Source organism: Sapajus apella, unplaced genomic scaffold (assembly GCF_009761245.1).
Source record: "Sapajus apella isolate SASKATOON/1434 unplaced genomic scaffold, GSC_monkey_1.0 scaffold43, whole genome shotgun sequence".
Taxonomy (NCBI): Eukaryota; Metazoa; Chordata; class Mammalia; order Primates; family Cebidae; genus Sapajus; species Sapajus apella.
The window spans coordinates 18,133,259-18,157,904 of record NW_022436983.1 but is presented as its reverse complement, the minus strand read 5'-3'; the positions used below and the strand labels follow the sequence as shown (position 1 = coordinate 18,157,904).

General features: G+C 47.8%; 1 pseudogene across 1 annotated transcript; it reads left to right on the top strand.

Moving 5' to 3' along the window:
- The first annotated feature begins 5,699 nt into the window (after positions 1-5,699).
- Positions 5,700-12,893, top strand: LOC116566628 (annotated as a pseudogene). The gene is made up of 2 exons (XR_004275936.1): positions 5,700-5,724; positions 12,409-12,893. The product of XR_004275936.1 is annotated as an interferon-induced transmembrane protein 3 pseudogene (transcript).
- The last annotated feature ends 11,753 nt before the right edge of the window (positions 12,894-24,646 follow it).

Below are 24,646 nucleotides of genomic sequence, written 5' to 3'. Positions count from 1 at the left end.
CTTAGAATAAACCTGCTGGCATTATCATTCCCATTTTACAGATACAGAAACTGAGGCTTAGAGATTATATGACTTGTCCAAAGTCACAGGGTAGCAGAGCCAAGACCAGAACCCAGGCCTATGTGACGCCAAGCTCATGTGAAATCTGCCCTAGGGTTGCTGCAAGGATAAAGGGGTCACAAGTGATCAAATGTGCTTTGGTAACCTCACAGTTAAAGGCAATGGAAGAGATTCAGAAGACTTCGGAAGATGCTTTCTAAGTCTTGAGTCTCTGGTTTTGCAGCATGTGTGTCTCACAGTAGAGTGGTGTAGTTAGATATTAATTAAGGGTATGAATGAGAGACCAGAAGAAGGAAGCAGAGTAGTCTGAAAGGTTGTACCCTGTGGTTGTTTTAGTGCAAGCTGTTGGGTTTGCTAGCCTTTGACATCATCTGGGATGTCACGGCAGGGGTATTATTTTTTTTTTTTGAGGCGGAGTTTCACTCTTGTTGCCCAGGCTGGAGTGCAGTGGCGTGATCTTGGCTCACTGAAACCTCCACCTCCTGGTCCAAGCAATTCTTTTGCCTCAGCCTCCTGAGTAGCTGGGATTACAGGTGTCTGCCCCCACACCCAGCTAATTTTCATACTTTTAGTAGAGATGGGGTTTCACCATGTTGGCCAGGCTGGTCTCGAACTCCTGACCTCAGGTGATCCTCCCGTCTTGGGCTCCCAAAGTGCTGGGATTATAGGCATGAGCCACCACACCCAGCCAGCAGGGGTATTCTTTGCAAACTAGTGCAACGGTTGGATTTATTCCATGTTAGGTTTAGACTAATGATCATTGGTGAAAACATTTTCGGGAATTGGATATATGGATTTGTTCTTCTTTTGAGGGTCTTGTATTAAAGGGGATGTACAGGATCAAGAGTCACTGGAAAACACTGTTGTTGGGACCTCATTATACCCCAAGCTGTGGAGTCCCCGCCTGGGTCAGGAAGGGAAGTGGGTGTGACTTGGAGTGAAGCTCTATTGAGCACAAAGCGCCTTTGAGACCCAGTCATTTTTCTGACCACAATTCTTTTCAAGAACATCGTGTCCCCTTCTTCTGATCTGCTACTGCACAGAGCCTTGTCCAGGCCACACTCTCTGGGGCCAGTCCAGGGGGTTGGAGCTGGGTCTGACTCCACAGCTCCTTCCTCTGCAGGAAGAGGGTGGGGCGGGGGGCACATGCGGAATCTTCTCAGAGGACCTGTTGGGTGGGAAATAGTTGCTCAGGAGGTAAGAACACCCCTGCTTTAATCTGCTTACTCAGAACAAGAAGCCACCTTCTGGGTGGATGAAGGATGAGGACAAGAGTAGGGACTCTGGCATGTGTGACCTTGGTTGGGGCTCAGCCTCCTCATCTGTACAGAGAGAATGACGGGCCCTGGTCCTTGAGCTTCCGGTGCCCCAGGTGGATCTCCTAAGGGACAATAGATCAACTCTCCCGATGGAGACCCTGGCCCAGGCTGGCTTTTGTGAAGATCCATTTTTGGGCTCCATTTCCTATAGATAGCACATGTAATAAAACTAAACTGCTGGCTTCGAATCCCCAGAGCACCAATAATGTGTAGGGATTAGGGAGAGTGGGAAGCCCCAGGGAGCCAGGGACCTGGTCAGGTGGTGGCCTGGGGTCAAATATGGAGAATAGGCGTTGTAGGGCTCAGAAAAGCAGGTGTGGGGCTGAGGTATTTCGCAAAGAGTTTTCTTTTTTGAGACGGAGTCACCCTCTGTCACCCATGCTGGAGTACAGTGGTATGATCTTGGCTCGCTGTACCCTCTGCCTCCTGGGTTCAGGTGATTCTCCTGCCTCAGCCTCCCAAGTAGCTGGGATTACAGACACCGGCCACCACACCTGGCTAATTTTTATATTTTTAATAGAGACAGGGTTTCACCATGTTGGCCAGGCTGGTCTCAAACTCCTAACCTCAAGTGATCCACCCGCCTCGACCTCCCAAAGTGCTGGGGTCATAGGTGTGCGCTACCGTGCCTAGCCTTTTTTTTTTTTTAAATAGGAGATGAGACTTGAACTAGGTCAAAAAAGATGGGCAGATGTCAGAATCCCAAAAACCACATTTCTTTTAAGATTTTCAGGGCAAATATTACCTCATGCTTATGTCCTCAATAAAGGGCACACAAATATCATCACTGAACCAGAGGTGTCTGGAAGCAGGCCAGTATGGGACAGGAGTTCCCAGGGACTCTGGGGGACGGTTCCCAGGTCAACAACGAGAATCAGCCACCAGACAGCCCCTGCAGCATTTTGCTGGCCCACAGGTCCTTGAATCCCCTTCTATAACAGTAGCAAATGCTTTTCTGGAGATTCAGGAGCAGTGGATGGGCATCAGAGCGAAGGCACCGCAGCAGGTCCCTCATCACCCCAAGCCAGTGGGGCCCAAACCTGGCTGCCTCTCAGAATTATGCTGGGGACCTTAAAAAACACAGATTCTGCTGGGTGGCTCATGATACAGTCTCATGCCTGTAATCCCAGCACTTTGGGAGGCCGAGGAGAGTGGATCACCTGAGGTCAGGAGTTCGAGACCAGCCTGACTAACATGGAGAAACCCCATCTCTACTAAAAAATACAAAAAGTAGCCGGGCATGGTGATGCATGCCTATAATTCCAGCTACTCGGGAGGCTGAGGCAGGAGAATTGCTTGAACCTGGGAGGCAGAGGTTGTAGCGAGTCAAGATCGTGCCATTGCACTCCAGCCTGGGCAACAAGAGTGAAACTCTGTCTCAAACACACACACACACACACACACACACACACACACACACACACACACAGATTCTAGTACCTCTCCACTGGCCTGAAGAGTCAGAATCTCTGGGGTAGGACTCTGGCATCTGGAGCTAGGAAATGCTGATGATGCGGGCCAGGAGGTGTGTATTTGAGCATCTCTTTTTCCGGGTCACTCAGTCCACGTGAAGACTTTGGCTTGGGCTTTCTAAAGTTCTGCACTAGCCTCAACGTCCTGGTATGGCTTTCTGATGTGGGCCTATGGCTGGGATGTGGTGGAAACCTAAGCAGCCTGTCCCCCTCATGTGTGTGTGGCTTCCACCACTTGCATCTCAGCAGCTCCAGCCCACAGGGGAGCAGATCCCCAGACCCTCCCCAAGCTCTTCTCCAAAGCAGGAACCACTTGGCATCAACAGCTGCCTTTTGTCCCCGTGGAGCGAGACCAGGACATGCATAAATGCAGTTGTGAAGGCAATTTTTCTCAGACAGGAACATATAAGACAATTCCTCAGCATTCAAATTATTATAAAGAGCCGAGTTCCACTTCAAAGGGGGCTAATTTAATAAGAGGAAGAGCTGGGCCTCCGAGGAATTCTAATTAGATTTCTTTCCACACCCGCCTTGCGTATTTTTCTGAAGAGCAGCCAGGGCGGCTAGATTGTGTTGTGTTTGGGTCCAGTGTGAAGAAGCTGTGAAGCCAGACCTAGCCAGGGAAGGCCATCCATCTGCCTTGAGCCTGACAGCCCAGCAGGAGCAGGGCCTGGCTACCACCAAAGTCAACAGGATTCAGGGCAGCAGGGATGAGGAGGAGCTGGGGAGGGGGCTTGGGGTTGCAGACGGTTTCCTGTACCAGTCTGGGGACATGGTGGGTGGGGTGGGCTCGGAGAGGGAGGTCTGGAGCCAAACTGCCCGTGTTTGAATCCCAGTCCTTCCCTTTTTTAGCTGTGTGCCTGTTATTCCTCTCCATAGCTCCTCAGTTTCTTAATCTGTGAAATGGGGCTAAGGATAGAAATCACTCCATCAGGCACTTGGGAGCATTATGTATGCTGGGGCACATAGAGGGCTAGGATAACACCTGGCACAGGGAATTATTGTTATTCCTCTCTAAAATAAGGAGATCAAAGATGGGAAGGGCTTCCCAAGGTCAGGGCTGATTTAATTTTGCAGGAACCCCTTGGACTCAGAAGTCAGGTTGGAGAAACACCTGGCAGAGGATCCATCTCTTCTATGGTGACAAGGCCACAGAAACCTTCGCTCCAATCCTAGCTTTGTCCCTTACTAGCTGTGTGACGTTGGACAAATTGCTTTACCTCTCTGAGCTTCCGTGTCTTCTATCAAGGAATGATAATGATGATAAACTCAAACAAACGAAATTTGCATGGGGCGTGGCTCCTAACGGGGCCTTGATGAACGTTATGATCAAAATCAGTCATTCTCTAAAGCAAATATTTCCACATATTTCCACCTCTGGAGTTTGCACATGTCTTACAATTGATTAGTGGGGACTTACAGTTGCTGTTGCCTGGGCAAACACAGAAAAACTTTCGTATCAACACTTGCAGAATTGGAGGGAGTGGCTTGGTAGAAAATCCGAGGGGGAATTAGGAACAAATGGTCATGGGAGGGATGTGGGGAAATGGTGACTGACGTGTTTAGCAGCGTTGCCCACATAGGAGTCACAAGTGAGCCAATGGATTGTTTAAGCCCCGGGGTTAAAGACCAGCTTGGGCAACTTGATGAGATCCCATCTCTATTATTAAACAACAACAACAACAAAAAAACAGAAAACAAACCCCCCAAATAAACAAACAAAACCCCACAAAAGTGAGCCAGCACCGCACGATGACAAAGCCGGGCTGAGAGCCCAGCACTCCTCGCCTCTGCTTCCTTCGTGGAATCGTTTACAAACTGCCATGTCACCAGAGCGCTTGAAGGTAAGACGGCAATATTACCTGGGAAAACATGGACTCCAATGACTAAGTTGAAAGGAATTCAGAAGGGCCTGGCTGTGACTGTGATGCAGCTTTCGGGAGATGGTAACAAATTTAGGTGCTTTATTGTTTCATTTTATGTATAGGCAAGAGTGATAGATGAAAACCCACGTCTAAGTTGAAAAAGCTTTCTCTAAGGATGTAATCGAAATTCTAAGTGATGAGAAAGCGTTGAATCCTGGTTTATTTTGCAGAGTTTTCCATGCTGAGTGGTACATAAATTCATGCTGTGTTTTATGATCAATGTTGTCTTAGGATTGATGACTTTTGATCTGATTTTTCATCTTCTCACACAAACCTGACTACGTTGGGACAAAGAGGATGTTGGCCCCACTTGTTCTGAGTATGGCTTGAGCCTGGTGCTGCGCTCTGCATTTTACACCGTATTTCACCGATTCCTCCTGTCTTAGTCCATTTGGGCTGCCATCAAGGAATACCGGAGACTGGGTAATTTACAAAGAAAAGAGGTTTATTTGGCTCACAGTTCTGCAGGCTGTACAAGAAGCATGGCACCAGGGTTTGCTTTTGGTGAGGACTTCAGGAGCTTCTAATCATGGCAGAAGGGGACGGGGAGCTGGAGTGTCCCATAATGAGAGAAGAAGGGAGCAAAAGAGAAAGGGGAGGAAGGTGCCAGGCTCTTTTCAACAATCAATTTTCTTGTGAACTAGTAGAGCAAACATTCACTCGTTTCTGCAGGATGGCACGAAGCCACTCATGAGGGATCCATCCCCATGACCCAAAGCCCTCCCACTAAACCCCATATCCATCTTGGGGGATCAAATTTCAACATGAGATTGGAGGGGACAGATATCCAAACTCTATCACCTCTCAACGAGCCCATAAAGAATTTTCCTCTTCATTTTGCAGATGAACTGAGGGCTCACACAGGAAATGACAGCCTAAGATTTCCAGGCAAGAACTGGATCCTGGATTGGAATGCATCGAGCATGTCGCTCTATCCTGAGGGTGGAGGTAAGAGGTATGGCCTCCCTCCAGAAGTTTCCCTTCTGCTTTGTGCAATGCTACCACCCAGGAATCCCTCTGTGGCCTGTGTAAGACCTCTCGGATCCACGGTCAAGGCCAACACACCAAGACCCAAAGCCTGGAGTCATCATTTATCAAGCAATACACAATTACCATTTATTGGGTGCTCAGGAGGCAGGTCAGTGACAGAAGCTGTATTGAATTAGGTGCCAAGAGATATGGGTTCTAATTCCAGTGACGTCATTCACTCGCTGTGTGGTCTTGGCCAAGTCACTTAACTTCTCTGGGCCTCAGTTTGGTCATCTGTAAAGTAAATAGATCACAGTGGGATGTTGGTAGGGTCCCTTCCAATTGTAACAAATCTGTCTTTTATGCAGGTCTTGGGGGCTTGGAGACCTTGACAATGGATTTAGTCCAGCTGGAGTCAGGCAGGAGCTCTGGAAGTCTATGATGGACATGGGGAAGCCATTGGCCTTCAAGTGTAGGGTCAGTGCAGGATGGATGGAGAACAAAAACACACAGGCTTCTTGCACGCTGGGACACCAGGATCTGGCACCTCCTAAGGATCTCCTCCTGTCCTGGGAGGGATTTTGGGCCCCCGGTGATGTCTGTACAGGAAAAGGTCTGTGGGCAGCCCAGGCTTAGGAACTTTTTTGATAAAACAGCACTTGAGCCACATTCTTTAGTGTTTCACCTCATGCTAATCTTGTGCAGGACTGAAGGTGCATTAGGGCTGGAAGGGGCTCCAGGGACTGGTTCTCACTGGTTTGTGGAGGAGGAAGCAGTTATGTAACTGAGGCAGCTGTGTCTTTGTTCACTTCCCAAGTCAACTGTAGAGTCCTGGGGAGAAGGGACCTGCTTGCTTCCCCAGGAGCCGTCCCTGGGCTAAACAAGGAGGCGAAGAGGCCTCTGCTGCTGCATGCAGCCTTGCTGTGCCTGCGACAACTAGAACCATTAACATTCTCCGGCTCGGCCTCCGAGTAGCTGGGATTACAGGTGTGCACCACCACACCTGGCTAATTTTTGTAGTTTTAGTAGAGACGGGGTTTTACCATGTTGGCCAGGCTGGTCTCAAACTCCTGACCTCAGGCGATCCGCCCTGGCTGTGTGACTTTGGGCAAGTGGCTGACTTCTCTGGGTCTCCATTTCCTTACAGGTAAAAGGGTGATGATAATGATAACACTGAGGATTGAATGAATGAAGAAATGGCAAGTGTTTGGCATCAAGCCTCCCCTGGTGTCAGGAACTCAGAGTTGGAGTTCCCTAAGTGTAGCATCATCGTCAGGGTTACCATCGTGACTCTGGGGCAGCCATCCCCCACCCCCTTCCCTCTTCGGGTACCCCAGAGCCATAGAGCAGACCAGCAGGGCTTTCAGGGGCATTGGGATTTTCAGACAGTAGCATAGCGGTTGTCCTCCATTTCCCTGGCCAGGGCAGGTCCAGTGGGGCTGGCCAGCAGCCCCTGCTCTCAGGATCCGGGTGGAGTTTCATTAGTAGGAAAGGCTGAATCCAGGCACCTGCACACCTCCAGGAGGGAGTGTGGCTCCCAATGCCCGTCTGGGGACATTGCATCAAAGGTTCCTTTCCACAGGCTCAATCTTCAGATGCCTCAGCCCTCCCCGAGCCCTGACCACAGGCCAAATGGCGCTGGGCCACAGTATCAGGGTTCTCCAGCAGCTCCGTCCTCCAGGGAGGAAGAGGTGGTGAATTTCCGAGCTGGGACAGAACGCAGAGTGGCTGGAGCAGGCCAGCACCTCGCCTCATGTACTTGGAGAACCTGGAGACATCAGGCAGCAAATGAGGAGCATTTTGAGGCTTTCCAGTTTCTTTTTTTAATTAATTAATTAGTTAATTAAGTTTTTTAATTGAATTTTTTCTTCAAGTTCTCATGACTGATTTCCTTAAGGTTGCGACACATGAACACATGTTTCCTCCAAGGAAATTTAGAGAACTCAGGTTAGCAAAAAGAAGAAAATGAAAGTCCTGCATAAACTTACAATCTGAGGATAATGTCCTTTAATGTTTTCTTCTTCCTGTCTTTTTTCTGTGAGCAGATAGACAAACAGGCTTTAAAAATATACCTTGAAAATAGAAGGATTCTCTATGTGAAGTACTTAGAATATTGCCTAGCCCATAGTGAGTACTCAATAAACTTTTACTGTTACTATTATTTCTACTTTATAGCCTGATTTTTCTCTCTTAAATGGAATTTCAGCTTCATGAGAATTAGAACCTTGCATACCTCATTAACCTCTATTAATCTAGTTCTTAGCACGTAATAGGTGCTCAATAAATATTTTAAATAGATGAAAGAATAAACATTTTTCCATCTCATTAGATTTGCATCTGTAATATCTAATGACACCATAATAATCCATTGCTTAATTTGCTTTTGAACTTGGCTGGTAATTGTTTGAAAAAACCACTCCCAACCTCCTAACTCTGCATCTCAGCCAATCACCTTATCCCAGACCTCATCCCCACCTTAACGAGATGGAGGCTGCTGGGTTCCCCAGAGCTTTGGGGACCCAGCGTCGCTTCAGAGAAGCCAGAAGCCAGCCTGTGGGCTGCCAGCGCCCTCTTTGGCTCGCAGAAACCGCTAATCATCAACTTAAACCGTCTAGGTAGCGCGCAGACGAGTAAAACCCCAACTCCTGCATTTTTGATGAAGTTGACATCAGAAAAACGCTCACAGCTTACTTGTCAGACCCAGCAGCGAGGGGCTGAATCAATAATGAAACACTGGGAGGAATAAAGCATTAAACAGGGCATTCTGCAAGGCAAGCAGCTTGGGGGTCAAGTCAGGGGACCCAGCATGGCTGGTGGCCAATAGTCCCTTCTGCTCGGCTGCCAGGCAGGGAGATGGCCGGGCATGCAGCTTGTCCTCCATTGCTACAAGTCTGGTAGGCGACGTGACTTCTTGGGAAAACCTCTAGGCCTAGGCTAGAAGCCCAGAAACATGGAAATAGTATCAACTTTGTGGCCTTAGGCAGGTTATTTTTTGCCTGTCTGTCTCAATCAGGAAAACAGATCCTTGAACCAGGACACCAAAGTTCTTCCCAGCTGAGAGATTCAGTGCATTCGGCTTGAACTTGGGGATACATGGTCCAGATATAAAATCTGTTAAATGTCACAAATGAACAGGACCTGGGAAATCCACCATTGTTCTTTTCTTCATGCTGGAGAGAACAACCTCCTTCTGCCTGTTCTGAGGTTCTTGGCTTTGGGGTCATTGCGAAAAGACTTCATTAGGTCTCTGTTCCATCCAGAGAATGTTTGCAGATAATTCTCTGTAGAGAAAAGGACTCCAGGCTCCGGGTTTCACCTTTCCCCTTACATCACATGTTTGGGTGCTGTGAGATCCTCAAGTTTGGAACAGAAATCTGTCCAGTCTCCAAAGACAAGAGGCTGGAAATAGGGAGGAAAGAGGACCCAACGGGAAGGAGTAAACTATGGATTCAGGCATCAGGTAGGAGTCTCTGCATTTGCTCTAAGACGTCTTAGAGCAAGATGTCTTAACCTGTTCATTTGCCTTCTAGAACTTCAGCACTCAAAGCCTGGTCTATGGACCAGAGACACTGGCCACGTCTGGGAGTTTGTTAGAAGTGCAGCATCTCGGAGCCCTTGAAGGTAAAACTGCAGGATCTGCAATTTTACCATTAAGCTGGGGGAGCTCTGCTCCAGAGAGTCCCACCCACTGGGGACAGGGTGGAGGTCAGCTGCCGTGCACAGCTGTTGCAGAGTGATGCTACAGTTTCGCTTCATTCAGCTCATTCAGGAGTCTCTGGCCTCACAGTGATGGTTTCGCTTTGTGGGGAGGGGACACTTTTGAAATGTCTTTTCTCTGAGTTGGTTTATTTATGCTTATTTTTGAGACCAGATTGAGTCAAAGGACGTAGAGAGTTTCTGTGAGTTTAATGGCATTTCAGAAGACTTCCCCGCTCTTTCGGTTGTGATAATAAAAATAATACATTCAGTAATCACTCAGGGCCTGCTAAGGGCCAGATTTGGGCTTGGGGAGGGGATCCCAGGCCGGGATATGATACAGTCTCAGGAAGCCCATGAGGACACAAACTGCAGCCAGACAAATCCCCACATAAGGCCTCTAACTACAGAAAGGGATGCCTTAGACACTGGATTCACCTCTCTTACTCTAATGAACAGATGATCTTAACCATAGAGGAAGTGCCTGGAGGATTTATTCAAAACATTTGTCAGCCGGGCCCGGTGGCTCATGCCTTGTAATCCTAGCACTTTGGGAGGCTGAGACAGGCGAATCACCTGAGGTCAGGAGTTTGAAACCAGCCTGGCCAACATGGTGAAACCCCATCTCTACTTAAAAATACAGAAGAATTAGCTGGGGGTGGTGGCGGGTGCCTATAATCCTAGCTATTCCGGAGGCTGAGGCAGGAGAATTGTTTGAACCCAGGAGGCAAAAGTTGCAGTGAGCTGAGATAGTACTTCGGCACTCCAGCCTGGGCAACAGAGCAAGACTCCATATCAAAAACAAAATGTATTTGCCTGGATCATCTCTCAGAGCATCTGATTCAGCAAAACTAAATGAGAAAGAGCTTCCACGGTGATTTTGATTCTCAACTTTGACCCACTAAGAATTACTGCTATCTATTTATTTATTTATTTAATTTTTTTGAGACAGAGTCTTGCTCTGTCCCCCAGGTTGGAGTGCAGCGGTGTGATCTCCGCTCACTGCAACCTCTGCCTCCCGGTTTCAAGCAATTCTCATGTCTCAGTCTCCCAAATAGCTGGGATTACAGGCATATACCACCACATCTGGCTAATTTTTTTCGTATTTTTATAGAGATGTGGTTTTACCATGTTGTCCAGGCTGGTCTCGAACTCCTGATCTCAAGTGATCTGCCTGCGTCAGCCTCCCAAAAGGGACTTCAGGCGTGAGCCTCCGTGCCTGGCCAGAGTTACTGCTTTGTAAAGCAGTCCAATTATTTCCTGTCTTTAGGAGCTGAAATGGACTTGTCTGTCATGATCAAAGGATTATGTCTTTTTCTGTGGCAGAGACTGCTTGCTGTACACCAAAGTTCTTTCTCCTCCCCTTCATGGGCATACAGCTGGACCACAAGTCCCAGTCTCCCTTGGGGTTGGGAGTGATCACGTGATCTTGTTCTTACTAATAGAATGTGATGCACATCTCTTTGGGCTAAGTCTTGAGAAAGTGGCTGGGTCTTCTCTGTGCACTCTGTCCACTCTCTCCAGCTGAGACCTCAACTGCGAGGGTGATAACACATTCCCAAGGGATGTCAGAGACACCAGATGGAAGAAACCTGAATCCCTGAATCTCCACATGGAGTCGAGATACCTGCCAACTGTCAACATTCACTTTGGATATGAATGAGAGAAGGAATATGCTTGTTTTTTTTTGCCCTTAAAGGCACTGCATTTGAGGGTCTTCTTATATTACAGCAGCTTACCTTACCCCAACGAATAGGGCACCAACATTCCCATGCACATTCTCCTAATACATTTTACTTCAAGGTTCAGAATTCAAGACTTAGCCTTATACCACCGCACTAAAGCTCTTATTTGAGAGTGGAGCTTTTGCTTAATGCATCCTATTCTCAGGATGGAATCAGGATTCTAGTTTACTTTCTTTTTTGAGCAACTGTTTGTAAGAGTTGACATTTCATGGTTTTTATTCTTCCTTAGAGATCTTTCAAAGAAAAAAAGAGAAATTGTATGTTTTATTTATTTATCTATTTATTTAGAGACGGAGTCTTGCTCTGTCTCCCAGGCTGGAGTGCAGTGGCATGATCTCAGCTCACTGCAACATCTGCCTCCCAGGTTCAAGCGATTCTCCTGCCTCAGCCTCCTGAGTAGCTAGGATTACAGGCGCCCACCATCATGCCTGGCTAATTTTTGTATTTTTAGTAGAGATGGGGTTTCACCATGTTGGCCAGGCTGGTCTCAAACTCCTGATCTTGTGATCCGCCTGCCTTGGCCTCCCAAAGTGCTGGCATTACAGGCATGAACCACTGTGCCTGGCCTGTATATTATTTTTAAACAGACAAATATTACTTTGTCTTGCAATTACCACATGGGCCCACTGAACGCCTTCTTAAATCTAAGATTATGGGATTGCATGATTTTATTTTCCCTATCTCTTGAAAAATTTTGCCATTTCCTCAGCCTAGAAATTATTTCATCATCACCTATCCTAAGCTATGCTAAAAAGACTAAAATAATAATAAAAGGGAATGAAGATAATGGAATTGCCCAGGAGAATGATGGAAAAATAAGATCACCATCACTGTAGTGTCACCCTACAGTTTTCTTTCTTCTTCTTTTTGAGGCAAGATCTTACTCGGTCACCCCGGCTGGATTGTGGTGGCATGATCACAGCTTGCCACAGCCTGGACTTCCTGGGCCCAGGTCATCCTCCTGCTTCAGTCTCTTGGGTAACTTGGGCTATAGGTGCACGCCATCATGGCCAGTCAATTTTTAAAAATTATTTGCATAAATGGGGTCTCACTGTGTTGTCCAGGCTGGTCTCGAACCCCTGGGCTCAAGTAATCTCCTTGGCCTCCCAAAGTTCTGGAATTACAGATGTGAGCCTCCATGCCTGACCCAGCCTACAGCTTTCTTACTGTGTTTTCATCAACAAAATTATAAGCCATTAACAATTTCAAAAATTTCTTCAAGTGTCCGTGAACCACACTGCCCACACCTTCTTCACTCCCGCCAACACCGGCTGCACCCCAAACCATGAGATGCTCGAGGAGGAGCATGAGGTGGCTGTGCTGGGGGCATCCCACAACCCCACTCCACCGAGGTCCCCCATGCTCCACATCCACAGTGACACCTCCTTGCCCGACCATGTTGTCTGGTCCCTGCTCAACACCCTCTTAGTGAACTGCTGCTGCCTGGGCTTCATTGCATTCACCTACTCCATCAAGTGGTCAAGGGACAGGAAGATGGTTGGTAACCTGACCGGGGCCCAGGCCTATGCCTCCACCGCCAAGTGCCTGAACGTCTGGGCCCCGGTTCTGTGCATCCTCAGGACCGTTCTGCTCATCATCATCCCAGTGCTGATCTTCCAAGTCTATGGATAGAACAGGAGGCAGCCTCCAGGCCAGGAGCTCTGCCTACCACGTGTCTCCCACGCACTCCACCTTCCATGCCTCAACCTGCCCCTGGAGCTGCGTCCTGTATTAGCCGTTTATCCTCAAACACTTTTCTACAAGGGCATTCAATAAAGTGCATGTGAATTGTTAATTCAATAAAAAAAATTCTTAAAGTATTGCACTTTGAATTTGCAAGTGCAAGCAGGAAAATCAGAAATGACGAGAAGCTAGGATCCAGTAGAGATGTATTTTGAATCTGACATCTGTATTTATAAGATGCATGTGATTCTGGTCCATACATAGCAGTTGATGAGAATTTAGGTGTATTCAGAGACTGTTGTCCATTTTAAGTATGTACCTTCAAAACCCAGGAAAGTAGGAAATAAAAATTTAGGTTTGTTATGCTTAAATTCTTTTTAGAATATCTAATAATTTGTTCTGCACTCTCCCTGTATTCTTATTTTTGTAAGTTATTTTTTTTAAAAGATTTAAAATATTTGAGTGGTCCATGAGTCCTAGATGGTAAATGATAATGGCTATTTTCCCTCATATACTAAAGATGAAAACAATCTGGCCAGGTGTGGTGGCTCACGACTGTAATCCCAGCACTTTGGGAAGCCAATGTGGGTGAATCACCTGAGGTTAAGAGCTCAAGGCCAGCCTGGCCAACATGTAGAAACCCCGTCGCTACTAAAAGTACAAAAATTAGCCGGGTGTGGTGGCATGCACATGTAGTCCCAGCTACTTGGGAGGCTGAGGCAGGACAGTTGCTTGAACCCAGGAGGCAGAGGTTGCAGGGAGTTCCTGCTAGTTTCGTGGGGCCACAAAAGATTTTATTTTAAAATCAAAAGAAAAATGAATATAATAATAAAATAATGAATCCATCCTAGATTATGTTCATTTTTATACCACCAATGGAGTCACAAAATAGAATTTAAAAAATTAATTTAATTAATGTGTAGCCCAGGCTGGAATGGAGTGGTACCATCTCAGCTCACTGCAACTTCCGCCTCCTGGGTTCAAGCAATTCTGCTCAGCCTTCCGAGTACCTGGGATTACAGGTGTGTACCACCATGCCTGAATAATTTTTGTATTTTTAGTAGAGACAGGGTTTCACCGTGTTGGCCAGGCTGGTCTCAAACTCCTGACCTCAGGTGATCTGCCCGCCTTGGCCTCCCAAAGTGTTGGGATTATGGGCGTGAGCCACTGCAGTTGAATTTTTTTACGTGAAAGATGAGGCCCACCAAGGCAGTAATGCCTAGTGCCCATGAAAGTCATAAAGCAACCCTAGGTACAAGCTGCCGCGCCCCTTAGACCATACACGCCCACCGATCTGAAGTGTCAGAGGTGTCACTGCTAGATCGGCACACCATGTAGAGCACCTTGTGAGATCCATGGGGAGGGCCGAGTGCAGATTCCTAGAGTTCTAGGGATACAGTTCTAGAGTTCCTGTGTCAAGGCCAGGTCCTCTCTGGCAGAGAGGACTCTCCACTGGAAAAGCAGCTCCTGGCAGGACGCTAAACCACAGTAGATACAGAGTACTTCACCACGGGATGCAAGTGACCACATGGCAGGGCTGCCTGTCCATTGTGAGCTGTGTATTGTCAGAGCGTCCAAATCGAAAGGTAGTTAGAGTGCTTCCAGTTACATGATGGAAATGGTTTACTTGGGATTGAGTCCAAGCAGGTTCAGGAGGCACAAATAAATTATATGAACAGATAGCAGGGCAGAACCCATGTAACTGCCTTTTCTAAACTGACACCTCTCTCTCTTTTTTTTTCCTAATGAAGGTGGGGTCTCACTATGGTTTTTTTGTTTGTTTTGTTTTTCTGAGACAGAGTCTTGCTTTGTTGCCCAGGCTGGAGTGCAGTGGCACAATCTCGGCTCACTGCAACCTCCACCTCCTGAGTTCAAGCAATTCCCACCCTTCGGCTTCCTAAGTAGCTATAGGCACGCAGCACCATGCCCAGCTAATTTTTGTATTTTTAGTAGAGATGGGGTTTCACCCTGTTGGCCAGGCTTGTCTTGAACTCCTGACCATGTGATTCATCTGCCTCAACCTCCCAAAGTGCTGGGATTACAGGCGTGAGCCAGCACGCCCAGCTGGGGTCTCACTATGGTGCCCAGGCTGGTCTCAAACTCCTGGGCTCAAGAGATCCTTCTGCCTCAGCCTCCCGAGTAGCTAGGACCACAGGCATGTGCCACCCAGTCCAGCTAATTATTATTATTATTATTTTTTGTAGAGATGAGGTATTGTTACGTTGCCCAGGCTGGTCTCAAACTTCCGGCTCAAGCAATCCTCCTGCCTTGGTCTCTCAAGGTGCTGGAATTACGGGCGTGAGCCACTGCGCCTGGCCGGACTGATAGCGCTGACTCAGCTCACAAGTGTGGCCTTAGAAGGTTCTTTAGGATCTGAAGGAAAGAACTTGGCTGGTTCACAGGTAGGTTGGAGCCGTATATACACTGGCAAAATGGGGACTGTTAGCACCTGCCTTAGGGGGGTCCTAAAAGACAGTGGTGAGGCGAAATCCTCCTGGAGGGGCAGAGCTGTGGTAACCATCCTCCACGGCCCCCACTGCACAGAGAGCAAAGCAGCTCCCCGTGTGGGAACACATGACTCCTGGGAGGAGCTCATGGCGTGGCCCTGCTTCCTGGGAAATCAGAACTAGGACCTCAGGCTTACTTTCTTCCAGGCACTCATTAAATCCCCACTCAATCTTATCAGGTGGGTAGTTTTGTAATCCTCATTTGAAAGATAAGGAAACTGAGATACAGAAGGGTTTGATGAAAGTTGTTCAAAGTCTCACAGTTAATAAGTGGCCCTGTGGCCAGCACGGGGCCTCACGCCTGTAATCCCAGCACTTTGGAAGGCTGAGGCAGGTGGATCACCTAAGGTCAGGAGTTCGAGACCAGCCTGACCAACATGACAAAACCCTGTCTTTACTAAAAATACAAAAATTAGTAGTGGTGGGTGCCTGTAATCCCAGCTATTCGGGAGGCTGAGGCAGTATAATTGCTTGAACTTGGGAGGCGGATATTGCAGTGAGCTGAGATCGTGCCACTGCACTCTGGCCTGGGTGACTGAGCAAGACTCTGTCTCAAAAAAAAAAAAAAAAAAAAAGGGTCACTCTGAGGTTCAAACTCATGCAGTCCAGCTTTCAACTAGTTCTCATGGTGGAGTAGAATGACTAGGACCAGGTTGGGAGTTGAGACACCTCTGGGTTCTAATCCCAGCGATGACACCGATATCTTGTAGGGGTCTTGGGACAAATTTCATCTGTACTCTAGGGCTGTTTCCTCTTAAAAAATGGAACTCTATTATCGTGAATGCTTCTAAGTTACTTGATTCTTCTGGGCATTCCAGGGGTTCAGGGTGGGCAAGGCACAGAGCGATAGACATATGAATAAGCCATAGTCCCCCACGAGCACTGCAGCCCTCTCCCCAAGCGACAGCCATAAAGGCTGCATTCTTCACCTACCTGAGCAATTATGGGTTTGGAGGTTTTAAAATAATGATTCCGGCATGTGCTTTGTATAAATAAAGGTTGGGGCAGGGGGAGATGAGGGGAATGTGGGCCTGGCTCGTTTGTGCAGCTAAAAATAGAAACGTGAAAGTCCTGTAATGATGAGGCAGAAACTTAAAACAAATTTCTTGGAAAATTTCCTCCCCACCTCACATTGCCCAGGTATTTCCCCCTTTCGCCTGTGCAGAAGGAGCAGGGGAAATTGGGGTGAGGGGTGGGTGTCACAACACACACTTCCTTCCTGGCGCTGAGAAGGAGGGGCTGAGGAGACCAAACCGGGAACAGAGCTTCGGTTCAGGAGCCTGATGCAGGCTGACATGGGCCTTTGAGCTCCCTGAGTGGCATTTACAGCCACAGATATGGAAAAGAAAATAAATCTCCCAGACCCAGCATCTTGCTTTAATTAATACCATAATCAAGTTTCTGGCCTTGTGGAATGGAAGGATTTCAACACTCAAGGCCCCTCTGGCAGCCAAGCAAGAAGTGGGCCCCCTGGCCAAGTAGCCCCCAGGGCAATGGACTGGCCAGTCAGGGCCAAGAGATCAGGGAGGGTGTGCTCAGGGCTGCTGGACGGGACAGCAAGAGATGGGCTCCAGGTGTGAGGCAGGGGGCTCAAGAGGGAAGGAGGGAAGAGGAAAGCCTCTATGGAAGGTCCTATTAGGGTTTATTGTGCATTTTTCAATTGGGAAAGTTGTACTCCTCATTTTCCAGATCAGGAAACAGACCCAGAGAAATGGTGTGATTTGCCAAGTCACACAGCTAGAATGTGGTGGAGCTGGGAACTGAACCTAGGCTCCGTGAGTTCAGAGAGGAAGAGGGAAAACCAGCTCACTGAAGGATGGAGGACTGGTGCCTTCCATTTCTCCCCGTGGCCTGGGTGGGAGGTAGGGATGGTGCCCCTGTCAATCAGGATCACCCACTAACTGTTTTAGCTGATAGAAGTCTTTCAAGAACGGGCTGGGCACGGTGGCTCATGCCTGTAATCCCAGCACTTTGGGAGACCGAGGCAGGTGGATCACTTGAGGTCAGGAGTTCAAGACCAGCCTGGCCAACATGGTGAAACCTTGTATCTACTAAAAACACAAAAAGTATCTGGGTGTGGTGGTGCACATCTATAATCCCAGCTACTTGGGAGGCTGAGGTAGGAGAATCACTTGAACCTGGGAGGCGGAGATTGCAGCGAGCTGAAATTTCATCACTGCACTCAAGCCTGGTCAACATAGCAAGGCTCAGAGGAGGAGGAGGAGGAAGAGGAGGAGGAGGAGGAGGAGGAAGAGGAGGAGGAGGAGGAGGAGGAGGAGGGGGAGAAGGAGCAAGAGGAGGGGGAAGGGGGAGGGGAAGGGGAAGGAGGAGAAGGAGAAGGCGTCTTCCAAGGATTGAGAGGCGATGACCATATTTTAAAAGTGGCTTTAAAAGGAGAGAAGTGGTGGGTGCTGAGGAAGGTGGAGGAATGAGTGTACGGCGTCCAGGGGCTGGGTCTCCGGCAGGTTCCCAGCCCTCCTCAGGGCTAGGTGGAATGGATACCCAGGGGTGCCTCCAAGACACAGTGTCCACAGTGCCATACACCAGGACCACAAAGAAGGAACCACGGATGCTCCTGGCTGGCTGGGCCTCTGGTCCCCTGGGTGCTGAGCCAGGCTCGGGGCCAGGGCCTGATTTCTGCCATTCCCTCTCCCGCAGGAAGGCCCCTTTTGGACAGCCTCCCTGGTTTACATGGCTTGCTCGGTTTGAAGGCTCCACCGAGTAGATAAACATAGGAAGTCATCAAAGACCTCTGTCTCTCGTCTCCCCTCCCACACGCAACGCTCCAACTACGCGGTTGCGCACGTGGGCTCCTGAGGGCCTGGGTTTGCGAGCTCATGCTGCTCTACACCCACTGCCCAGAGGTGGCTTCCTTATTACAGACGCTAAAGTCCTCTCCACCCCTCACGGGCTGGCCCAAAATCTACCTCCTCCGGGAGGCCGCCTACAAGCAGCTCAGCCAGAAGCTGAGCTCCTACCTTTGAACACCTACGGTGTTCTACCTTTAAGCGTCCATCTCCCCCTTTCTCATGACCAGGGTACTTTTTATCTTGTACAGAGTCACTCATTCATTCGAAACATTCATGGGTGCTTGCTTCGTTTCTGGCATATTATTTTGTCTGTAACCTATCTCTAAGTTCCTTGAAAGCAGAAGCTGGTTGTAGTTATGATAATAATATTTCCCTTTGCTGAGTGCTTCCTCCGTGACCAGCAAGGACGCATTTTATACGGCTCTTTTAATCTTCACAAAATCCTATGAGGTTGGTTATCATCCTCCATATTTTACAGATGAAGGAACCGAGGCAAAAGAGGTTAAGCAAATTGTCCAAAGTCACCAGCTAGTAAGTGGTAAAGGTTCAACTCAGTCTTGAACCTGGGAAGTGGAGGTTGCAGTGATTCAAGATTGTGCCACTGCACTCCAGCCTGGGCAACAGAGCAAGAATCCGCCTCAAAATAATAATAATAAATAAAGAAGTCATGCAAAGTCATGTTGAGAAGGGGCATGAGGATGGGGATGGGGGAATCTGGCTTACTTCTGCACTCTATCATACTATTTTTCCTGAAGTCAAAAGACACCTGTGGTAAGCAGAATCACGGCACCCCAAAGATGTCCGCATTTTAGTCCTATAAGCTGTGAACACATGACCTTACACAGCAAAAGTGTCTCTGCAGATGAAATTAAGTCAAGGGGCTTTTGATGGGGAGATTCTCCTGGACTATCTGGGTGTATTCATTGTAATCACAGGGGTCATTAAAGGGAAAGAGGCAGGCAGGAGAGTTCCAATCACACGAGGAGATGTGGCGATGGAAGCAGACGTCAAAGTGTTGTCACTGCTGGCTTTGAAGAAGGAAAACAGCCAGAAGCCAAGGAATGCAGGCAGCCTCTGGAAGCTGGAAGAGGCAAGGAACGAGTTCTTCCCTGGAGTGTGCGGAAGGAGCACAGCTCTGCTGACACCTTGATTTTAGTCCAGTGACACCTCTGACCTCCAGAACAGTAAGGCAATAAACTGGTGTTGTTTACGCCACTATGGTTGATGTAATTTGCTAGAGCATCAATAGGATGTGAATATAGCATGTTCAGCCATGCGACATTTTCCTCAAGACCGGTAATAACCTGCTTTGTGATTGCTCAAAAGCAGGCAATCCCATCGCTTTTATTAGAAAGAACAAAGCTAAGGGCTTTTAAATACCCACTCCCAAAAGTCCTCAAACCCTAGAACATCGACAGTCACTGGGAAGGCCCACTGGGAATACTTTCTTCTTAAAATCAATTTGAGAGGAAATTAGAAGTATTTTGACAACACTGTAGACAAAACCATGGTCAGAATGAGTGGAGTCGAATGAGCATTGTAAGAAATGTATCATGATACGTTCATGAGTCTCCTTGCTTAAAGATCTTGCTCTTTTAGGGCTATTTAACTTTTAAATATTTATTTAATCATTTTAAGAGCAATTTAAATTTTTTTCAAAAGAATATAATGGAGTATAAAAGGTTCAGACCATTACCAAGTTTCCATTGGTCCCCTGCTGCCAGCACATCTTGATTGCCATCAAAATCCCTAAGAGAAAATAAGAAGCTTCTCTCTCAATAATGCTGAATCAAGAGTGACAGCCACGTCACACTCAATAACAGAGAACAAAGTAGGATGGTCCATAATCCTGAAGCAGAGCACGTGGAGGGGCCCCTGTCACCCATGAGGAGGTACTAGTAGTGTCAACAGTGTGACATTGAGGGGGGTCTTTCTCCAGTGGGAATGAATATCAGCCTGTCCCCCTTTGGTCTGACTTCTTACTAATGCACCCCAATTCCTCTGGTTAAGACTTCAGCCAGCTGTGGCTCACACCTGTAATCCCAGCACTTTGGGAGGCTGAGCGGGGCGGATCACTTGAGGCCAGGAGTTTGAGACCAGCCTGGCCAACCTGGTAAAAGCCTGTCTCTATTAAAAATGCAAAAAAGTAGGCAGGCATGGTGGGGGTGCCTGTAATCCCAGCTACTTAGGAGGCAGAGGCAGGAGAATCCGTTGAACCCAGAAGGCAAAGAATTCAGTGAGCTGAGATCACATTACTGTACTCCAGCCTGGGCGACAAAGCAAGACTTTGTCTAAAAAACAAAAAAGACTTCAGCCAGCAGATCAGAAGGCAGAAAATGCATTTGCTTTAGTAGTGAGTCAACAGGATTCTAGAGACTTGTAGCCGTATCAGGCTCTCCAAGCTGGAAGCAATTTCAAAGAGCAAAGGCGCAATCTCTCATTTTACAGATTGGGAAACTGAAGCCCAGAGAGAAGTAATTTGTCTGAGGTCACCCAGCAAGGTGGTGATAACATGGCAACTGGAACTCATATTTCTTCACTCACAAGACAGACTCTGGGTTGCCCCTTAAGGAAAAAAGGAGAGAAGGGAGGGGAGAAAAAGGTAGACATGAAGGAGAAAGAAAAGGTAAGGGAGAAAAAGGAAAGGGCAAAGAGAAAAAGTTAACCATCAGAGCAAAGGAAGCAAGCGTTCTCTAACTCCTGACTTCTGGTGATCTGCCTGCCTCACCTCCCAAAGTGCTGGGACTACAGGCCTGAGCCACTGCACCGGGACTCAGCAAGCGTTCTCTAGAGTGTTGGATCCCAAACGCCAGCTGAGGACCAGCAACAGCAGCGGCATCTGGTAAGATACAAGAAAAGAAAGTATTTCCTAGAATAGAATGCAGAGGAAAAGAAGAGAAAAATACTGGAAAGTAACTGTATAATGAAATACAATGACAGGGTACTAATACCTAGCTCATGTTTATTGTAAGGACTGAGCAAGAGTAAGGATGTAAATATTTAAATCCTGACGGAAGGCACCTGGCTGTGTGACCTCAGCCACGTTACTTCTCTTCTCTGGGCCTTTGCTTCTTCTGCAGTCAAATGAGAGGGTTGAATCGGATGAGGAACAACATTCTTTGAGCTGCTGGTGTTGGGCAAGAACTGCAATTGTTGGAACCAAAGAGAAAGAAAACTGTGTTTCCGTTCAAGAAACTTGGCCGGGTGTGGTGGCTCACGCCTACAATTCCAGCACATTGGGAGGCCGAGGCAGGCGGATCACGTGAGGTCAGGAGTTTGAGACCAGTCTGGCCAACCTGGTGAAATCCGTCTCTACTAAAAATACAAAAATTAGCTGGGCGTGGTGGTGCATGTCTGTAATCCCACCTGCTCGGGAGGCTGAGGCAGGAGAACCTCTTGAATCCGGGAGGTGGAGGTTGCAATGAGCCAAGATTGTGCCGATGCATTCCAGCCTGCGCAACCGAGTGAGACTCCATCTCAAAAACAAAAACAAAAACTCCCTCCATCCATCTTCCCCATCTACCTTTGCCTCCATCTACTCAAGCTAATTGCAGTGGAAGATTGATCCAGACAACTGGAGCAACAAACCACTTTTGCCTTGATTGTCTGGATGCTGTTGAGTGTGACACAGCTGGGCCATGCCGGTCCTGCCCTGCCCGCTGTGCCCTGCCTGCCGGGAGTCACAGGACGGCAGCTCGGGCCGGCTGCTCAGCAGCTTTGGGCCATAGGAGCCTACTGGGGAGGCAAATTCGAAAATTCCATTTCTGGCTCATCAGCGACTCATTTTCAGAAGTTACTCTCCGGGGAGCTTGTTAAAAGGCCCTTGGCATCCCCAGGAGGGGGGCTCAATTGGCCTTTATGAATGAACCGCTCCAGAGAAATCAATAAACATGTCATTCAGGTCAAGTAAACAAACGCATTTTCTCCCGGGGCCCGGGGCAGGGCAGCAAGCCTCCCCGTGGGCAGGGGGCTTCCGAGAAGCCACTTTGTCTGAGCCCAGCCCTGGCTGCAGGTCAGCACCCCCGGTAGGGAGGGCCGTGGCTCCCTTTGAACTCCCAGTGGACCCACCCCCACCTCCTTGTTCCCAGTCCTTTTCTTGAGAGGCCAGTTCCCAAAATAGAAGCAGCTTCTCTGACATTTTGTCATAGGGAAAGATCCCACAGAAAATCCTTTGCATGCCACCTTTTCTCTTCCTCATTCATTGATTCAGGGGACATTGGTTAACACCTACTACGTGCCAGTCATACTTGTCCCAGGGGCAGAGACTCTGTGATGTGTTAAGACCTGCCTTTTGTCCTCAAGGGACTCACACCATGCTGTGGTTCCTCCTGCCCCAGGCTCACTGGAGAAGCTTTGAAAACACAGAAACCCCCAAACCATCCACACACCTGTAACATTGCACGTCCACTCATAACCATTCACCTCTCTCTCTTTTTTCTTTTTTTTTTCTGAGATGGAGTTTCGCTCCTTTTTTTTGAGATGGAGTTTTGCCCAGGCTGAAGTGCAGTGGTGTGATCTCGGCTCACTGCAACCTCTGCCTCCCAGGCTCACGCAATTCTCCTGCCTCAGCCTCCCGACTAGCTGGGATTAGAGGCATGCACCACCATGCCTGGCTATTTTTGTATTTTTAGTAGAGATGGGGTTTCTTCATGTTGGTCAGGCAGGTCTTGAACTCCTGACCTCAGGTGATCTGTTTGCCTTGGCCTTCCAAAGTGCTGGGATTGCAGGTGTGAGCCCCTGTACTCGGCCACCTTCTCTTTTATACTTCAGCTTTGATTGTGCTATTATCAAATTTTTATATTACAAACCTTGACATATATATATTTTTTCGAGACGGAGTGTTCCTCTGTCGTCCAGGCTGGAGTGCTGGAGTGCAGTGGCACGATGTCGGCTCACTGCAACTTCCACCTCCTGGGGTCAAGCGATTCTCCTGCCTTAGACTTCAGAGTAGCTGGTATTACAGGCATGTGCCACCATACCCAGCTAATTTTTATATTTTTATTGGAGACGAGGTTTCATCATGTTAGCCAGGCTGGTCTTGAACTCCTGACCTCAGGTGATCTGTCCACCTTGGCTTCCCAAAGTGCTGGGATGATAGGTGTGAGCCACTGTGCCTGGCCTCAAAACTTGATCTTTTTAATGTAAAAGGCAGACTTAAAATAGTCTCACAAACTTTACTTCTTACAGACACAGCACACTCAAAATGTTGTGTTTACAGGTTGATGGAGTTACGGTGACACTGGAAATTCTTCCTATGTTGGCATCTGACAGAGGATTTGAAACCAGATGTTGAACTCAGGTTGGGAAAGGGAAGCTGCCGGTTCTCTGGAGAGAGATGGTCTCTGCGTAGCAGAAGATGGAGATCCCCCGGGGAAGTGGCTTCCTCACAGACACCAGAGAGGGATCTTTCTTTCACATTGTCATCTGAAGATTTCTCATCATTAGCCTCTCTCCGAGCACCCAGAATGTGACATGGTGCGTCTGCAGAGAAGGAAACCATATTTCCAGATCCTCAAGGCCTTCTATACACTTGTTTAGTGCATTAAAGGAAAAATCTTCACAGTTTGAATGGGTTAAAAGTCCTTCTGCAGTATAAATGCAGTTTTAAAGCTAGGACATGTGGTCATTTTTCTTCTCAAGGAATCTTAAAATTAAATTTAAAAAATCAATTATGGACAACCAGATTTATTATAATAAAAAGATGATCAGGAGTTTATTATCTTACACAGTGAGAGTCAGAGAGAAAATCTCGACAGTCTTTGGTCCCTGATTCCAAGTGTTCTGAGGCCCAGGCATATTTCTGCTGAGTTTCATAAGACACCCATATATATTAATGTTGAAAGTTGCCCTTTTTTGGCAGAGAAAGTTTAAATTGGATTGCTGTGGCTACTTGCAACTAAAAAGAGCCCTAACTAGTGCAGACCTGAAAGAATTCTGAAACACTTTCTAAGAGTTAGTTGGGCTGCTTCTGGCTGCAAGTAAGTGAATTAAAATTTGATTCATGTAAGAGGTTTCCCACTCCTTCTCTCATTTAACAGGAAGTCTGCAGGTTGATTATACAAGGCACAATCATATCCTCAGAGAACCAGAGGCTTTCCAAGTATTGGCTTTTGTTCTCAGGCTGGTTCTCTTGTGGTCACAAGATGGCTGCCAAGGCAACAGTCCTCACACATCCTCTGTGAGCAGGAAAGACGTCTTCTCCTCACCTCACACATCCTCTTTGAGCAGGAAGAATGTCTCCTCCCCACCTACCTTTTTTTTTTTTTTAACCAGAGAGAAAACCTTTTCCCAGAAGTCACTTCAGCCAACTTCCTCTCAGGTCCCATTGGCCAGAATTGGGTCACATGACCATCCCTAGCAGCAAGAGAGGCTGGGAAAGTGACTAGCTGCCATTTTCAGCCTCTGCAGTAGAGACAGGTTGGCTGCACATGAGCAACCAATGGTGCCCGCCACACTGTTA